This window comes from Thunnus maccoyii, chromosome 16 (assembly GCF_910596095.1).
Source record: "Thunnus maccoyii chromosome 16, fThuMac1.1, whole genome shotgun sequence".
NCBI classification, from domain to species: Eukaryota; Metazoa; Chordata; class Actinopteri; order Scombriformes; family Scombridae; genus Thunnus; species Thunnus maccoyii.
The window spans coordinates 26507763-26522409 of NC_056548.1; the positions used below are offsets into that span (position 1 = coordinate 26507763).

At 40.7% G+C, this 14647-nt stretch overlaps 27 non-coding genes across 27 annotated transcripts; all 27 read left to right on the top strand.

Moving 5' to 3' along the window:
* The first annotated feature begins 620 nt into the window (after nt 1–620).
* Nucleotides 621–693, top strand: trnak-cuu. The gene has a single exon. It is a non-coding gene; the product is annotated as a tRNA-Lys (tRNA).
* Nucleotides 694–1066: 373 nt separating this feature from the next.
* On the top strand, nt 1067–1139 carry trnak-uuu. The gene has a single exon. It is a non-coding gene; the product is annotated as a tRNA-Lys (tRNA).
* A 374-nt stretch (nt 1140–1513) lies between these two features.
* Nucleotides 1514–1586, top strand: trnak-cuu. Its single transcript has one exon. It is a non-coding gene; the product is annotated as a tRNA-Lys (tRNA).
* A 373-nt stretch (nt 1587–1959) lies between these two features.
* trnak-uuu lies at nt 1960–2032 on the top strand. The gene has a single exon. It is a non-coding gene; the product is annotated as a tRNA-Lys (tRNA).
* An 809-nt stretch (nt 2033–2841) lies between these two features.
* On the top strand, nt 2842–2914 carry trnak-cuu. The gene has a single exon. It is a non-coding gene; the product is annotated as a tRNA-Lys (tRNA).
* An 808-nt stretch (nt 2915–3722) lies between these two features.
* On the top strand, nt 3723–3795 carry trnak-cuu. The gene has a single exon. It is a non-coding gene; the product is annotated as a tRNA-Lys (tRNA).
* A 361-nt stretch (nt 3796–4156) lies between these two features.
* On the top strand, nt 4157–4229 carry trnak-uuu. The gene has a single exon. It is a non-coding gene; the product is annotated as a tRNA-Lys (tRNA).
* An 809-nt stretch (nt 4230–5038) lies between these two features.
* trnak-cuu lies at nt 5039–5111 on the top strand. Its single transcript has one exon. It is a non-coding gene; the product is annotated as a tRNA-Lys (tRNA).
* Nucleotides 5112–5484: 373 nt separating this feature from the next.
* trnak-uuu lies at nt 5485–5557 on the top strand. The gene has a single exon. It is a non-coding gene; the product is annotated as a tRNA-Lys (tRNA).
* A 374-nt stretch (nt 5558–5931) lies between these two features.
* Nucleotides 5932–6004, top strand: trnak-cuu. Its single transcript has one exon. It is a non-coding gene; the product is annotated as a tRNA-Lys (tRNA).
* A 373-nt stretch (nt 6005–6377) lies between these two features.
* On the top strand, nt 6378–6450 carry trnak-uuu. The gene has a single exon. It is a non-coding gene; the product is annotated as a tRNA-Lys (tRNA).
* Nucleotides 6451–7259: 809 nt separating this feature from the next.
* On the top strand, nt 7260–7332 carry trnak-cuu. The gene has a single exon. It is a non-coding gene; the product is annotated as a tRNA-Lys (tRNA).
* Nucleotides 7333–8140: 808 nt separating this feature from the next.
* Nucleotides 8141–8213, top strand: trnak-cuu. The gene has a single exon. It is a non-coding gene; the product is annotated as a tRNA-Lys (tRNA).
* Nucleotides 8214–8586: 373 nt separating this feature from the next.
* Nucleotides 8587–8659, top strand: trnak-uuu. Its single transcript has one exon. It is a non-coding gene; the product is annotated as a tRNA-Lys (tRNA).
* Nucleotides 8660–9033: 374 nt separating this feature from the next.
* Nucleotides 9034–9106, top strand: trnak-uuu. The gene has a single exon. It is a non-coding gene; the product is annotated as a tRNA-Lys (tRNA).
* Nucleotides 9107–9479: 373 nt separating this feature from the next.
* Nucleotides 9480–9552, top strand: trnak-uuu. The gene has a single exon. It is a non-coding gene; the product is annotated as a tRNA-Lys (tRNA).
* A 374-nt stretch (nt 9553–9926) lies between these two features.
* Nucleotides 9927–9999, top strand: trnak-cuu. The gene has a single exon. It is a non-coding gene; the product is annotated as a tRNA-Lys (tRNA).
* A 373-nt stretch (nt 10000–10372) lies between these two features.
* On the top strand, nt 10373–10445 carry trnak-uuu. The gene has a single exon. It is a non-coding gene; the product is annotated as a tRNA-Lys (tRNA).
* Nucleotides 10446–10819: 374 nt separating this feature from the next.
* On the top strand, nt 10820–10892 carry trnak-cuu. The gene has a single exon. It is a non-coding gene; the product is annotated as a tRNA-Lys (tRNA).
* Nucleotides 10893–11265: 373 nt separating this feature from the next.
* trnak-uuu lies at nt 11266–11338 on the top strand. The gene has a single exon. It is a non-coding gene; the product is annotated as a tRNA-Lys (tRNA).
* A 374-nt stretch (nt 11339–11712) lies between these two features.
* trnak-cuu lies at nt 11713–11785 on the top strand. The gene has a single exon. It is a non-coding gene; the product is annotated as a tRNA-Lys (tRNA).
* A 373-nt stretch (nt 11786–12158) lies between these two features.
* On the top strand, nt 12159–12231 carry trnak-uuu. The gene has a single exon. It is a non-coding gene; the product is annotated as a tRNA-Lys (tRNA).
* A 374-nt stretch (nt 12232–12605) lies between these two features.
* On the top strand, nt 12606–12678 carry trnak-cuu. The gene has a single exon. It is a non-coding gene; the product is annotated as a tRNA-Lys (tRNA).
* Nucleotides 12679–13039: 361 nt separating this feature from the next.
* trnak-uuu lies at nt 13040–13112 on the top strand. Its single transcript has one exon. It is a non-coding gene; the product is annotated as a tRNA-Lys (tRNA).
* A 374-nt stretch (nt 13113–13486) lies between these two features.
* On the top strand, nt 13487–13559 carry trnak-cuu. Its single transcript has one exon. It is a non-coding gene; the product is annotated as a tRNA-Lys (tRNA).
* Nucleotides 13560–13932: 373 nt separating this feature from the next.
* trnak-uuu lies at nt 13933–14005 on the top strand. The gene has a single exon. It is a non-coding gene; the product is annotated as a tRNA-Lys (tRNA).
* Nucleotides 14006–14379: 374 nt separating this feature from the next.
* On the top strand, nt 14380–14452 carry trnak-cuu. The gene has a single exon. It is a non-coding gene; the product is annotated as a tRNA-Lys (tRNA).
* The last annotated feature ends 195 nt before the right edge of the window (nt 14453–14647 follow it).

Genomic DNA, 14647 nt, shown 5'->3' on the forward strand with positions numbered 1-14647 from the left:
CGCATTCCATTGACGATTGCTCATCTTGAAAACCAATTACCTTTAAGGTTGCGTTCAATAAATTTTGTGGCTCTCAAATTTAGATACTTGTGAAATTACATGTATGAAGACAAATGCCAGGATAAAATTCACCGAAACAAAAATGTTCTTTCTCGAAAAATTTCTGCTTGGAAACAACAAAAAGAGCCCGGTTAGCTCAGTCGGTAGAGCATGAGACTTTTAATCTCAGGGTCGTGGGTTCGAGTCCCACGTTTGATCTTCTGATATGTATTTGGAGGACATCACGATTCAAACATACTGTATCTCCAATTTCAAATACAATTCCTGTGACCTCACCAGAGAAAGCCATAAGATCGTGACAGTGCATTTGTAAGGGCTCACACTTTGTACAAGACCTTCTCAGATATGCCAAGGTAATAGACAGAATAAAGGCTACGCATTCCATTGACGATTGCTCATCTTGAAAACCAATCACCTTTAAGGTTGCGTTCAATAAATTTTGTGGCGCTCAAATTTAGATACTTGTGAAATTACATGCATGAAGACAAATGTCAGGATAACATGCACCGAAACAAAAACGTTCTTTCTCGAAAAATTTCTGCTTGGAAACAACAAAAAGAGCCCGGTTAGCTCAGTCGGTAGAGCATGAGACTCTTAATCTCAGGGTCGTGGGTTCGAGCCCCACATTGGGCGCAAGGTTTAATCTTCTGATTTGTCGTTGGGGGACATTATGATTCAAAGATACTGTATGTCCAGTTTCAAATACAATTCCTCTGACCTCACCAGAGAAGGGCATAGGATCGTGACTGCATTTGTAACTGCTCACGCTTTGCACAAGACTCCCTCAGATATGCCAAGGTAGTACACAGAATAAAGGCTACGCATTCCATTGACCGATTGCTCATCTTGAATACAAATTACCGTTAAGGTTGCGTTAAATAAATTTTGTGGCGCTCAAATTTAGATACTTGTGAAATTACATGCATGAAGACAAATGTCAGGATAACATGCACCGAAACAAAAACGTTCTTTCTCGAAAAATTTCTGCTTGGAAACAACAAAAAGAGCCCGGTTAGCTCAGTCGGTAGAGCATGAGACTTTTAATCTCAGGGTCGTGGGTTCGAGTCCCACATTGGGCGCACAGTTTGATCTTCTGATATGTATTTGGAGGACATCACGATTCAAACATACTGCATCTCCAATTTCAAATACAATTCCTCTGCCCTCACCAGAGAAAGCCATAAGATCGTGACAGTGCATTTGTAAGGGCTCACACTTTGTACAAGACTTTCTCAGATATGCCAAGGTAATACACAGAATAAAGGCTACGCATTCCATTGACAATTGCTCATCTTGAAAACCAATTACCTTTAAGGTTGCGTTCAATAAATTTTGTGGCGCTCAAATTTAGATACTTGTGAAATTACATGCATGAAGACAAATGTCAGGATAACATGCACCGAAACAAAAACGTTCTTTCTCGAAAAATTTCTGCTTGGAAACAACAAAAAGAGCCCGGTTAGCTCAGTCGGTAGAGCATGAGACTCTTAATCTCAGGGTCGTGGGTTCGAGCCCCACATTGGGCGCAAGGTTTAATCTTCTGATTTGTCGTTGGGGGACATTATGATTCAAAGATACTGTATGTCCAGTTTCAAATACAATTCCTCTGACCTCACCAGAGAAGGGCATAGGATCGTGACTGCATTTGTAACTGCTCACGCTTTGCACAAGACTCCCTCAGATATGCCAAGGTAGTACACAGAATAAAGGCTACGCATTCCATTGACCGATTGCTCATCTTGAATACAAATTACCGTTAAGGTTGCGTTCAATAAATTTTGTGGCGCTCAAATTTAGATACTTGTGAAATTACATGCATGAAGACAAATGTCAGGATAACATGCACCGAAACAAAAACGTTCTTTCTCGAAAAATTTCTGCTTGGACACAACAAAAAGAGCCCGGTTAGCTCAGTCGGTAGAGCATGAGACTTTTAATCTCAGGGTCGTGGGTTCGAGTCCCACATTGGGCGCACAGTTTGATCTTCTGATATGTATTTGGAGGACATCACGATTCGAACATACTGTATCTCCAATTTCAAATACAATTCCTCTGACCTCACCAGAGAAAGCCATAAGATCGTGACAGTGCATTTGTAAGGGCTCACACTTTGTACAAGACTTTCTCAGATATGCCAAGGTAATACACAGAATAAAGGCTACGCATTCCATTGACGATTGCTCATCTTGAAAACCAATTACCTTTAAGGTTGCGTTCAATAAATTTTGTGGCTCTCAAATTTAGATACTTGTGAAATTACATGTATGAAGACAAATGCCAGGATAAAATTCACCGAAACAAAAATGTTCTTTCTCGAAAAATTTCTGCTTGGAAACAACAAAAAGAGCCCGGTTAGCTCAGTCGGTAGAGCATGAGACTTTTAATCTCAGGGTCGTGGGTTCGAGTCCCACGTTTGATCTTCTGATATGTATTTGGAGGACATCACGATTCAAACATACTGTATCTCCAATTTCAAATACAATTCCTGTGACCTCACCAGAGAAAGCCATAAGATCGTGACAGTGCATTTGTAAGGGCTCACACTTTGTACAAGACCTTCTCAGATATGCCAAGGTAATAGACAGAATAAAGGCTACGCATTCCATTGACGATTGCTCATCTTGAAAACCAATCACCTTTAAGGTTGCGTTCAATAAATTTTGTGGCGCTCAAATTTAGATACTTGTGAAATTACATGCATGAAGACAAATGTCAGGATAACATGCACCGAAACAAAAACGTTCTTTCTCGAAAAATTTCTGCTTGGAAACAACAAAAAGAGCCCGGTTAGCTCAGTCGGTAGAGCATGAGACTCTTAATCTCAGGGTCGTGGGTTCGAGCCCCACATTGGGCGCAAGGTTTAATCTTCTGATTTGTCGTTGGGGGACATTATGATTCAAAGATACTGTATGTCCAGTTTCAAATACAATTCCTCTGACCTCACCAGAGAAGGGCATAGGATCGTGACTGCATTTGTAACTGCTCACGCTTTGCACAAGACTCCCTCAGATATGCCAAGGTAGTACACAGAATAAAGGCTACGCATTCCATTGACCGATTGCTCATCTTGAATACAAATTACCGTTAAGGTTGCGTTCAATAAATTTTGTGGCGCTCAAATTTAGATACTTGTGAAATTACATGCATGAAGACAAATGTCAGGATAACATGCACCGAAACAAAAACGTTCTTTCTCGAAAAATTTCTGCTTGGAAACAACAAAAAGAGCCCGGTTAGCTCAGTCGGTAGAGCATGAGACTTTTAATCTCAGGGTCGTGGGTTTGAGTCCCACGTTTGATCTTCTGATATGTATTTGGAGGACATCACGATTCGAACATACTGTATCTCCAATTTCAAATACAATTCCTGTGACCTCACCAGAGAAAGCCATAAGATCGTGACAGTGCATTTGTAAGGGCTCACACTTTGTACAAGACTTTCTCAGATATGCCAAGGTAATACACAGAATAAAGGCTACGCATTCCATTGACGATTGCTCATCTTGAAAACCAATTACCTTTAAGGTTGCGTTCAATAAATTTTGTGGCTCTCAAATTTAGATACTTGTGAAATTACATGTATGAAGACAAATGCCAGGATAAAATTCACCGAAACAAAAACGTTCTTTCTCGAAAAATTTCTGCTTTGAAACAACAAAAAGAGCCCGGTTAGCTCAGTCGGTAGAGCATGAGACTCTTAATCTCAGGGTCGTGGGTTCGAGCCCCACATTGGGCGCAAGGTTTAATCTTCTGATTTGTCGTTGGGGGACATTATGATTCAAAGATACTGTATGTCCAGTTTCAAATACAATTCCTCTGACCTCACCAGAGAAGGGCATAGGATCGTAACTGCTCACGCTTTGTACAAGACTCCCTCAAATATGCCAAGGTAGTACACAGAATAAAGGCTACGCATTCCATTGACCGATTGCTCATCTTGAATACAAATTACCGTTAAGGTTGCGTTCAATAAATTTTGTGGCGCTCAAATTTAGATACTTGTGAAATTACATGCATGAAGACAAATGTCAGGATAACATGCACCGAAACAAAAACGTTCTTTCTCGAAAAATTTCTGCTTGGAAACAACAAAAAGAGCCCGGTTAGCTCAGTCGGTAGAGCATGAGACTTTTAATCTCAGGGTCGTGGGTTCGAGTCCCACATTGGGCGCACAGTTTGATCTTCTGATATGTATTTGGAGGACATCACGATTCAAACATACTGTATCTCCAATTTCAAATACAATTCCTCTGACCTCACCAGAGAAAGCCATAAGATCGTGACAGTGCATTTGTAAGGGCTCACACTTTGTACAAGACTTTCTCAGATATGCCAAGGTAATACACAGAATAAAGGCTACGCATTCCATTGACGATTGCTCATCTTGAAAACCAATTACCTTTAAGGTTGCGTTCAACAAATTTTGTGGCTCTCAAATTTAGATACTTGTGAAATTACATGTATGAAGACAAATGCCAGGATAAAATTCACCGAAACAAAAACGTTCTTTCTCGAAAAATTTCTGCTTGGAAACAACAAAAAGAGCCCGGTTAGCTCAGTCGGTAGAGCATGAGACTTTTAATCTCAGGGTCGTGGGTTTGACTCCCACGTTTGATCTTCTGATAAGTATTTGGAGGACATCACGATTCGAACATACTGTATCTCCAATTTCAAATACAATTCCTGTGACCTCACCAGAGAAAGCCATAAGATCGTGACAGTGCATTTTTAAGGGCTCACACTTTGTACAAGACCTTCTCAGATATGCCAAGGTAATACACAGAATAAAGGCTATGCATTCCATTGACGATTGCTCATCTTGAAAACCAATCACCTTTAAGGTTGCGTTCAATAAATTTTGTGGCTCTCAAATTTAGATACTTGTGAAATTACATGTGTGAAGACAAATGCCAGGATAAAATTCACCGAAACAAAAACGTTCTTTCTCGAAAAATTTCTGCTTTGAAACAACAAAAAGAGCCCGGTTAGCTCAGTCGGTAGAGCATGAGACTCTTAATCTCAGGGTCGTGGGTTCGAGCCCCACATTGGGCGCAAGGTTTAATCTTCTGATTTGTTGTTGAGGGACATTATGATTCAAAGATACTGTATGTCCAGTTTCAAATACAATTCCTCTGACCTCACCAGAGAAGGGCATAGAATCGTGACTGCATTTGTAACTGCTCACGCTTTGTACAAGACTCCCTCAGATATGCCAAGGTAGTACACAGAATAAAGGCTACGCATTCCATTCACCGATTGCTCATCTTGAATACAAATTACCGTTAAGGTTGCGTTCAATAAATTTTGTGGCGCTCAAATTTAGATACTTGTGAAATTACATGCATGAAGACAAATGTCAGGATAACATGCACCGAAACAAAAACGTTCTTTCTCGAAAAATTTCTGCTTGGAAACAACAAAAAGAGCCCGGTTAGCTCAGTCGGTAGAGCATGAGACTTTTAATCTCAGGGTCGTGGGTTCGAGTCCCACATTGGGCGCACAGTTTGATCTTCTGATATGTATTTGGAGGACATCACGATTCAAACATACTGCATCTCCAATTTCAAATACAATTCCTCTGCCCTCACCAGAGAAAGCCATAAGATCGTGACAGTGCATTTGTAAGGGCTCACACTTTGTACAAGACTTTCTCAGATATGCCAAGGTAATACACAGAATAAAGGCTACGCATTCCATTGACAATTGCTCATCTTGAAAACCAATTACCTTTAAGGTTGCGTTCAATAAATTTTGTGGCGCTCAAATTTAGATACTTGTGAAATTACATGCATGAAGACAAATGTCAGGATAACATGCACCGAAACAAAAACGTTCTTTCTCGAAAAATTTCTGCTTGGAAACAACAAAAAGAGCCCGGTTAGCTCAGTCGGTAGAGCATGAGACTCTTAATCTCAGGGTCGTGGGTTCGAGCCCCACATTGGGCGCAAGGTTTAATCTTCTGATTTGTCGTTGGGGGACATTATGATTCAAAGATACTGTATGTCCAGTTTCAAATACAATTCCTCTGACCTCACCAGAGAAGGGCATAGGATCGTGACTGCATTTGTAACTGCTCACGCTTTGCACAAGACTCCCTCAGATATGCCAAGGTAGTACACAGAATAAAGGCTACGCATTCCATTGACCGATTGCTCATCTTGAATACAAATTACCGTTAAGGTTGCGTTCAATAAATTTTGTGGCGCTCAAATTTAGATACTTGTGAAATTACATGCATGAAGACAAATGTCAGGATAACATGCACCGAAACAAAAACGTTCTTTCTCGAAAAATTTCTGCTTGGACACAACAAAAAGAGCCCGGTTAGTTCAGTCGGTAGAGCATGAGACTTTTAATCTCAGGGTCGTGGGTTCGAGTCCCACATTGGGCGCACAGTTTGATCTTCTGATATGTATTTGGAGGACATCACGATTCGAACATACTGTATCTCCAATTTCAAATACAATTCCTCTGACCTCACCAGAGAAAGCCATAAGATCGTGACAGTGCATTTGTAAGGGCTCACACTTTGTACAAGACTTTCTCAGATATGCCAAGGTAATACACAGAATAAAGGCTACGCATTCCATTGACGATTGCTCATCTTGAAAACCAATTACCTTTAAGGTTGCGTTCAATAAATTTTGTGGCTCTCAAATTTAGATACTTGTGAAATTACATGTATGAAGACAAATGCCAGGATAAAATTCACCGAAACAAAAATGTTCTTTCTCGAAAAATTTCTGCTTGGAAACAACAAAAAGAGCCCGGTTAGCTCAGTCGGTAGAGCATGAGACTTTTAATCTCAGGGTCGTGGGTTCGAGTCCCACGTTTGATCTTCTGATATGTATTTGGAGGACATCACGATTCAAACATACTGTATCTCCAATTTCAAATACAATTCCTGTGACCTCACCAGAGAAAGCCATAAGATCGTGACAGTGCATTTGTAAGGGCTCACACTTTGTACAAGACCTTCTCAGATATGCCAAGGTAATAGACAGAATAAAGGCTACGCATTCCATTGACGATTGCTCATCTTGAAAACCAATCACCTTTAAGGTTGCGTTCAATAAATTTTGTGGCGCTCAAATTTAGATACTTGTGAAATTACATGCATGAAGACAAATGTCAGGATAACATGCACCGAAACAAAAACGTTCTTTCTCGAAAAATTTCTGCTTGGAAACAACAAAAAGAGCCCGGTTAGCTCAGTCGGTAGAGCATGAGACTCTTAATCTCAGGGTCGTGGGTTCGAGCCCCACATTGGGCGCAAGGTTTAATCTTCTGATTTGTCGTTGGGGGACATTATGATTCAAAGATACTGTATGTCCAGTTTCAAATACAATTCCTCTGACCTCACCAGAGAAGGGCATAGGATCGTGACTGCATTTGTAACTGCTCACGCTTTGCACAAGACTCCCTCAGATATGCCAAGGTAGTACACAGAATAAAGGCTACGCATTCCATTGACCGATTGCTCATCTTGAATACAAATTACCGTTAAGGTTGCGTTCAATAAATTTTGTGGCGCTCAAATTTAGATACTTGTGAAATTACATGCATGAAGACAAATGTCAGGATAACATGCACCGAAACAAAAACGTTCTTTCTCGAAAAATTTCTGCTTGGAAACAACAAAAAGAGCCCGGTTAGCTCAGTCGGTAGAGCATGAGACTTTTAATCTCAGGGTCGTGGGTTTGAGTCCCACGTTTGATCTTCTGATATGTATTTGGAGGACATCACGATTCGAACATACTGTATCTCCAATTTCAAATACAATTCCTGTGACCTCACCAGAGAAAGCCATAAGATCGTGACAGTGCATTTTTAAGGGCTCACACTTTGTACAAGACCTTCTCAGATATGCCAAGGTAATACACAGAATAAAGGCTATGCATTCCATTGACGATTGCTCATCTTGAAAACCAATCACCTTTAAGGTTGCGTTCAATAAATTTTGTGGCTCTCAAATTTAGATACTTGTGAAATTACATGTGTGAAGACAAATGCCAGGATAAAATTCACCGAAACAAAAACGTTCTTTCTCGAAAAATTTCTGCTTTGAAACAACAAAAAGAGCCCGGTTAGCTCAGTCGGTAGAGCATGAGACTCTTAATCTCAGGGTCGTGGGTTCGAGCCCCACATTGGGCGCAAGGTTTAATCTTCTGATTTGTTGTTGAGGGACATTATGATTCAAAGATACTGTATGTCCAGTTTCAAATACAATTCCTCTGACCTCACCAGAGAAGGGCATAGAATCGTGACTGCATTTGTAACTGCTCACGCTTTGTACAAGACTCCCTCAGATATGCCAAGGTAGTACACAGAATAAAGGCTACGCATTCCATTCACCGATTGCTCATCTTGAATACAAATTACCGTTAAGGTTGCGTTAAATAAATTTTGTGGCGCTCAAATTTAGATACTTGTGAAATTACATGCATGAAGACAAATGTCAGGATAACATGCACCGAAACAAAAACGTTCTTTCTCGAAAAATTTCTGCTTGGAAACAACAAAAAGAGCCCGGTTAGCTCAGTCGGTAGAGCATGAGACTTTTAATCTCAGGGTCGTGGGTTCGAGTCCCACATTGGGCGCACAGTTTGATCTTCTGATATGTATTTGGAGGACATCACGATTCAAACATACTGCATCTCCAATTTCAAATACAATTCCTCTGCCCTCACCAGAGAAAGCCATAAGATCGTGACAGTGCATTTGTAAGGGCTCACACTTTGTACAAGACTTTCTCAGATATGCCAAGGTAATACACAGAATAAAGGCTACGCATTCCATTGACGATTGCTCATCTTGAAAACCAATTACCTTTAAGGTTGCGTTCAATAAATTTTGTGGCTCTCAAATTTAGATACTTGTGAAATTACATGTATGAAGACAAATGCCAGGATAAAATTCACCGAAACAAAAACGTTCTTTCTCGAAAAATTTCTGCTTGGAAACAACAAAAAGAGCCCGGTTAGCTCAGTCGGTAGAGCATGAGACTTTTAATCTCAGGGTCGTGGGTTCGAGCCCCACATTGGGCGCAAGGTTTAATCTTCTGATTTGTCGTTGGGGGACATTATGATTCAAAGATACTGTATGTCCAGTTTCAAATACAATTCCTCTGACCTCACCAGAGAAGGGCATAGGATCGTGACTGCATTTGTAACTGCTCACGCTTTGCACAAGACTCCCTCAGATATGCCAAGGTAGTACACAGAATAAAGGCTACGCATTCCATTGACCGATTGCTCATCTTGAATACAAATTACCGTTAAGGTTGCGTTCAATAAATTTTGTGGCGCTCAAATTTAGATACTTGTGAAATTACATGCATGAAGACAAATGTCAGGATAACATGCACCGAAACAAAAACGTTCTTTCTCGAAAAATTTCTGCTTGGAAACAACAAAAAGAGCCCGGTTAGCTCAGTCGGTAGAGCATGAGACTTTTAATCTCAGGGTCGTGGGTTCGAGTCCCACATTGGGCGCACAGTTTGATCTTCTGATATGTATTTGGAGGACATCACGATTCGAACATACTGTATCTCCAATTTCAAATACAATTCCTCTGACCTCACCAGAGAAAGCCATAAGATCGTGACAGTGCATTTGTAAGGGCTCACACTTTGTACAAGACCTTCTCAGATATGCCAAGGTAATACACAGAATAAAGGCTACGCATTCCATTGACGATTGCTCATCTTGAAAACCAATTACCTTTAAGGTTGCGTTCAATAAATTTTGTGGCTCTCAAATTTAGATACTTGTGAAATTACATGTATGAAGACAAATGCCAGGATAAAATTCACCGAAACAAAAACGTTCTTTCTCGAAAAATTTCTGCTTTGAAACAACAAAAAGAGCCCGGTTAGCTCAGTCGGTAGAGCATGAGACTCTTAATCTCAGGGTCGTGGGTTCGAGCCCCACATTGGGCGCAAGGTTTAATCTTCTGATTTGTCGTTGGGGGACATTATGATTCAAAGATACTGTATGTCCAGTTTCAAATACAATTCCTCTGACCTCACCAGAGAAGGGCATAGGATCGTGACTGCATTTGTAACTGCTCACGCTTTGCACAAGACTCCCTCAGATATGCCAAGGTAGTACACAGAATAAAGGCTACGCATTCCATTGACCGATTGCTCATCTTGAATACAAATTACCGTTAAGGTTGCGTTCAATAAATTTTGTGGCGCTCAAATTTAGATACTTGTGAAATTACATGCATGAAGACAAATGTCAGGATAACATGCACCGAAACAAAAACGTTCTTTCTCGAAAAATTTCTGCTTGGAAACAACAAAAAGAGCCCGGTTAGCTCAGTCGGTAGAGCATGAGACTTTTAATCTCAGGGTCATGGGTTCGAGTCCCACATTGGGCGCACAGTTTGATCTTCTGATATGTATTTGGAGGACATCACGATTCGAACATACTGTATCTCCAATTTCAAATACAATTCCTCTGACCTCACCAGAGAAAGCCATAAGATCGTGACAGTGCATTTGTAAGGGCTCACACTTTGTACAAGACCTTCTCAGATATGCCAAGGTAATACACAGAATAAAGGCTACGCATTCCATTGACGATTGCTCATCTTGAAAACCAATTACCTTTAAGGTTGCGTTCAATAAATTTTGTGGCTCTCAAATTTAGATACTTGTGAAATTACATGTATGAAGACAAATGCCAGGATAAAATTCACCGAAACAAAAACGTTCTTTCTCGAAAAATTTCTGCTTTGAAACAACAAAAAGAGCCCGGTTAGCTCAGTCGGTAGAGCATGAGACTCTTAATCTCAGGGTCGTGGGTTCGAGCCCCACATTGGGCGCAAGGTTTAATCTTCTGATTTGTCGTTGGGGGACATTATGATTCAAAGATACTGTATGTCCAGTTTCAAATACAATTCCTCTGACCTCACCAGAGAAGGGCATAGGATCGTGACTGCATTTGTAACTGCTCACGCTTTGCACAAGACTCCCTCAGATATGCCAAGGTAGTACACAGAATAAAGGCTACGCATTCCATTGACCGATTGCTCATCTTGAATACAAATTACCGTTAAGGTTGCGTTCAATAAATTTTGTGGCGCTCAAATTTAGATACTTGTGAAATTACATGCATGAAGACAAATGTCAGGATAACATGCACCGAAACAAAAACGTTCTTTCTCGAAAAATTTCTGCTTGGAAACAACAAAAAGAGCCCGGTTAGCTCAGTCGGTAGAGCATGAGACTTTTAATCTCAGGGTCATGGGTTCGAGTCCCACATTGGGCGCACAGTTTGATCTTCTGATATGTATTTGGAGGACATCACGATTCGAACATACTGTATCTCCAATTTCAAATACAATTCCTCTGACCTCACCAGAGAAAGCCATAAGATCGTGACAGTGCATTTGTAAGGGCTCACACTTTGTACAAGACCTTCTCAGATATGCCAAGGTAATACACAGAATAAAGGCTACGCATTCCATTGACGATTGCTCATCTTGAAAACCAATTACCTTTAAGGTTGCGTTCAATAAATTTTGTGGCTCTCAAATTTAGATACTTGTGAAATTACATGTATGAAGACAAATGCCAGGATAAAATTCACCGAAACAAAAACGTTCTTTCTCGAAAAATTTCTGCTTTGAAACAACAAAAAGAGCCCGGTTAGCTCAGTCGGTAGAGCATGAGACTCTTAATCTCAGGGTCGTGGGTTCGAGCCCCACATTGGGCGCAAGGTTTAATCTTCTGATTTGTCGTTGGGGGACATTATGATTCAAAGATACTGTATGTCCAGTTTCAAATACAATTCCTCTGACCTCAGCAGAGAAGGGCATAGGATCGTGACTGCATTTGTAACTGCTCACGCTTTGCACAAGACTCCCTCAGATATGCCAAGGTAGTACACAGAATAAAGGCTACGCATTCCATTGACCGATTGCTCATCTTGAATACAAATTACCGTTAAGGTTGCGTTCAATAAATTTTGTGGCGCTCAAATTTAGATACTTGTGAAATTACATGCATGAAGACAAATGTCAGGATAACATGCACCGAAACAAAAACGTTCTTTCTCGAAAGATTTCTGCTTGGAAACAACAAAAAGAGCCCGGTTAGCTCAGTCGGTAGAGCATGAGACTTTTAATCTCAGGGTCGTGGGTTCGAGTCCCACATTGGGCGCACAGTTTGATCTTCTGATATGTATTTGGAGGACATCACCATTCGAACATACTGTATCTCCAATTTCAAATACAATTCCTCTGACCTCACCAGAGAAAGCCATAAGATCGTGACAGTGCATTTGTAAGGGCTCACACTTTGCACAAGACCTTCTCAGATATGCCAAGGTAATACACAGAATAAAGGCTACGCATTCCATTGACGATTGCTCATCTTGAAAACCAATTACCTTTAAGGTTGCGTTCAATAAATTTTGTGGCTCTCAAATTTAGATACTTGTGAAATTACATGTATGAAGACAAATGCCAGGATAAAATTCACCGAAACAAAAACGTTCTTTCTCGAAAAATTTCTGCTTTGAAACAACAAAAAGAGCCCGGTTAGCTCAGTCGGTAGAGCATGAGACTCTTAATCTCAGGGTCGTGGGTTCGAGCCCCACATTGGGCGCAAGGTTTAATCTTCTGATTTGTCGTTGGGGGACATTATGATTCAAACATACTGTATGTCCAGTTTCAAATACAATTCCTCTGACCTCACCAGAGAAGGGCATAGGATCGTAACTGCTCACGCTTTGCACAAGACTCCCTCAGATATGCCAAGGTAGTACACAGAATAAAGGCTACGCATTCCATTGACCGATTGCTCATCTTGAATACAAATTACCGTTAAGGTTGCGTTCAATAAATTTTGTGGCGCTCAAATTTAGATACTTGTGAAATTACATGCATGAAGACAAATGTCGGGATAACATGCACCGAAACAAAAACGTTCTTTCTCGAAAAATCTCTGCTTGGAAACAACAAAAAGAGCCCGCTTAGCTCAGCCGGTAGAGCATGAGACTTTTAATCTCAGGGTCGTGGGTTCGAGTCCCACATTGGGCGCACAGTTTGATCTTCTGATATGTATTTGGAGGACATCACGATTCAAACATACTGTATCTCCAATTTCAAATACAATTCCTCTGACCTCACCAGAGAAAGCCATAAGATCGTGACAGTGCATTTGTAAGGGCTCACACTTTGTACAAGACCTTCTCAGATATGCCAAGGTAATACACAGAATAAAGGCTACGCATTCCATTGACGATTGCTCATCTTGAAAACCAATTACCTTTAAGGTTGCGTTCAATAAATTTTGTGGCTCTCAAATTTAGATACTTGTGAAATTACATGTATGAAGACAAATGCCAGGATAAAATTCACCGAAACAAAAACGTTCTTTCTCGAAAAATTTCTGCTTTGAAACAACAAGAAGAGCCCGGTTAGCTCAGTCGGTAGAGCATGAGACTCTTAATCTCAGGGTCGTGGGTTCGAGCCCCACATTGGGCGCAAGGTTTAATCTTCTGATTTGTCGTTGGGGGACATTATGATTCAAAGATACTGTATGTCCAGTTTCAAATACAATTCCTCTGACCTCACCAGAGAAGGGCATAGGATCGTGACTGCATTTGTAACTGCTCACGCTTTGCACAAGACTCCCTCAGATATGCCAAGGTAGTACACAGAATAAAGGCTACGCATTCCATTGACCGATTGCTCATCTTGAATACAAATTACCGTTAAGGTTGCGTTCAATAAATTTTGTGGCGCTCAAATTTAGATACTTGTGAAATTACATGCATGAAGACAAATGTCAGGATAACATGCACCGAAACAAAAACGTTCTTTCTCGAAAAATTTCTGCTTGGAAACAACAAAAAGAGCCCGGTTAGCTCAGTCGGTAGAGCATGAGACTTTTAATCTCAGGGTCGTGGGTTCGAGTCCCACATTGGGCGCACAGTTTGATCTTCTGATATGTATTTGGAGGACATCACCATTCGAACATACTGTATCTCCAATTTCAAATACAATTCCTCTGACCTCACCAGAGAAAGCCATAAGATCGTGACAGTGCATTTGTAAGGGCTCACACTTTGCACAAGACCTTCTCAGATATGCCAAGGTAATACACAGAATAAAGGCTACGCATTCCATTGACGATTGCTCATCTTGAAAACCAATTACCTTTAAGGTTGCGTTCAATAAATTTTGTGGCTCTCAAATTTAGATACTTGTGAAATTACATGTATGAAGACAAATGCCAGGATAAAATTCACCGAAACAAAAACGTTCTTTCTCGAAACATTTCTGCTTTGAAACAACAAAAAGAGCCCGGTTAGCTCAGTCGGTAGAGCATGAGACTCTTAATCTCAGGGTCGTGGGTTCGAGCCCCACATTGGGCGCAAGGTTTAATCTTCTGATTTGTCGTTGGGGGACATTATGATTCAAAGATACTGTATGTCCAGTTTCAAATACAATTCCTCTGACCTCACCAGAGAAGGGCATAGGATCGTGACTGCATTTGTAACTGCTCACGCTTTGCACAAGACTCCCTCAGATATGCCAAGGTAGTACACAGAATAAAGGCTACGCATTCC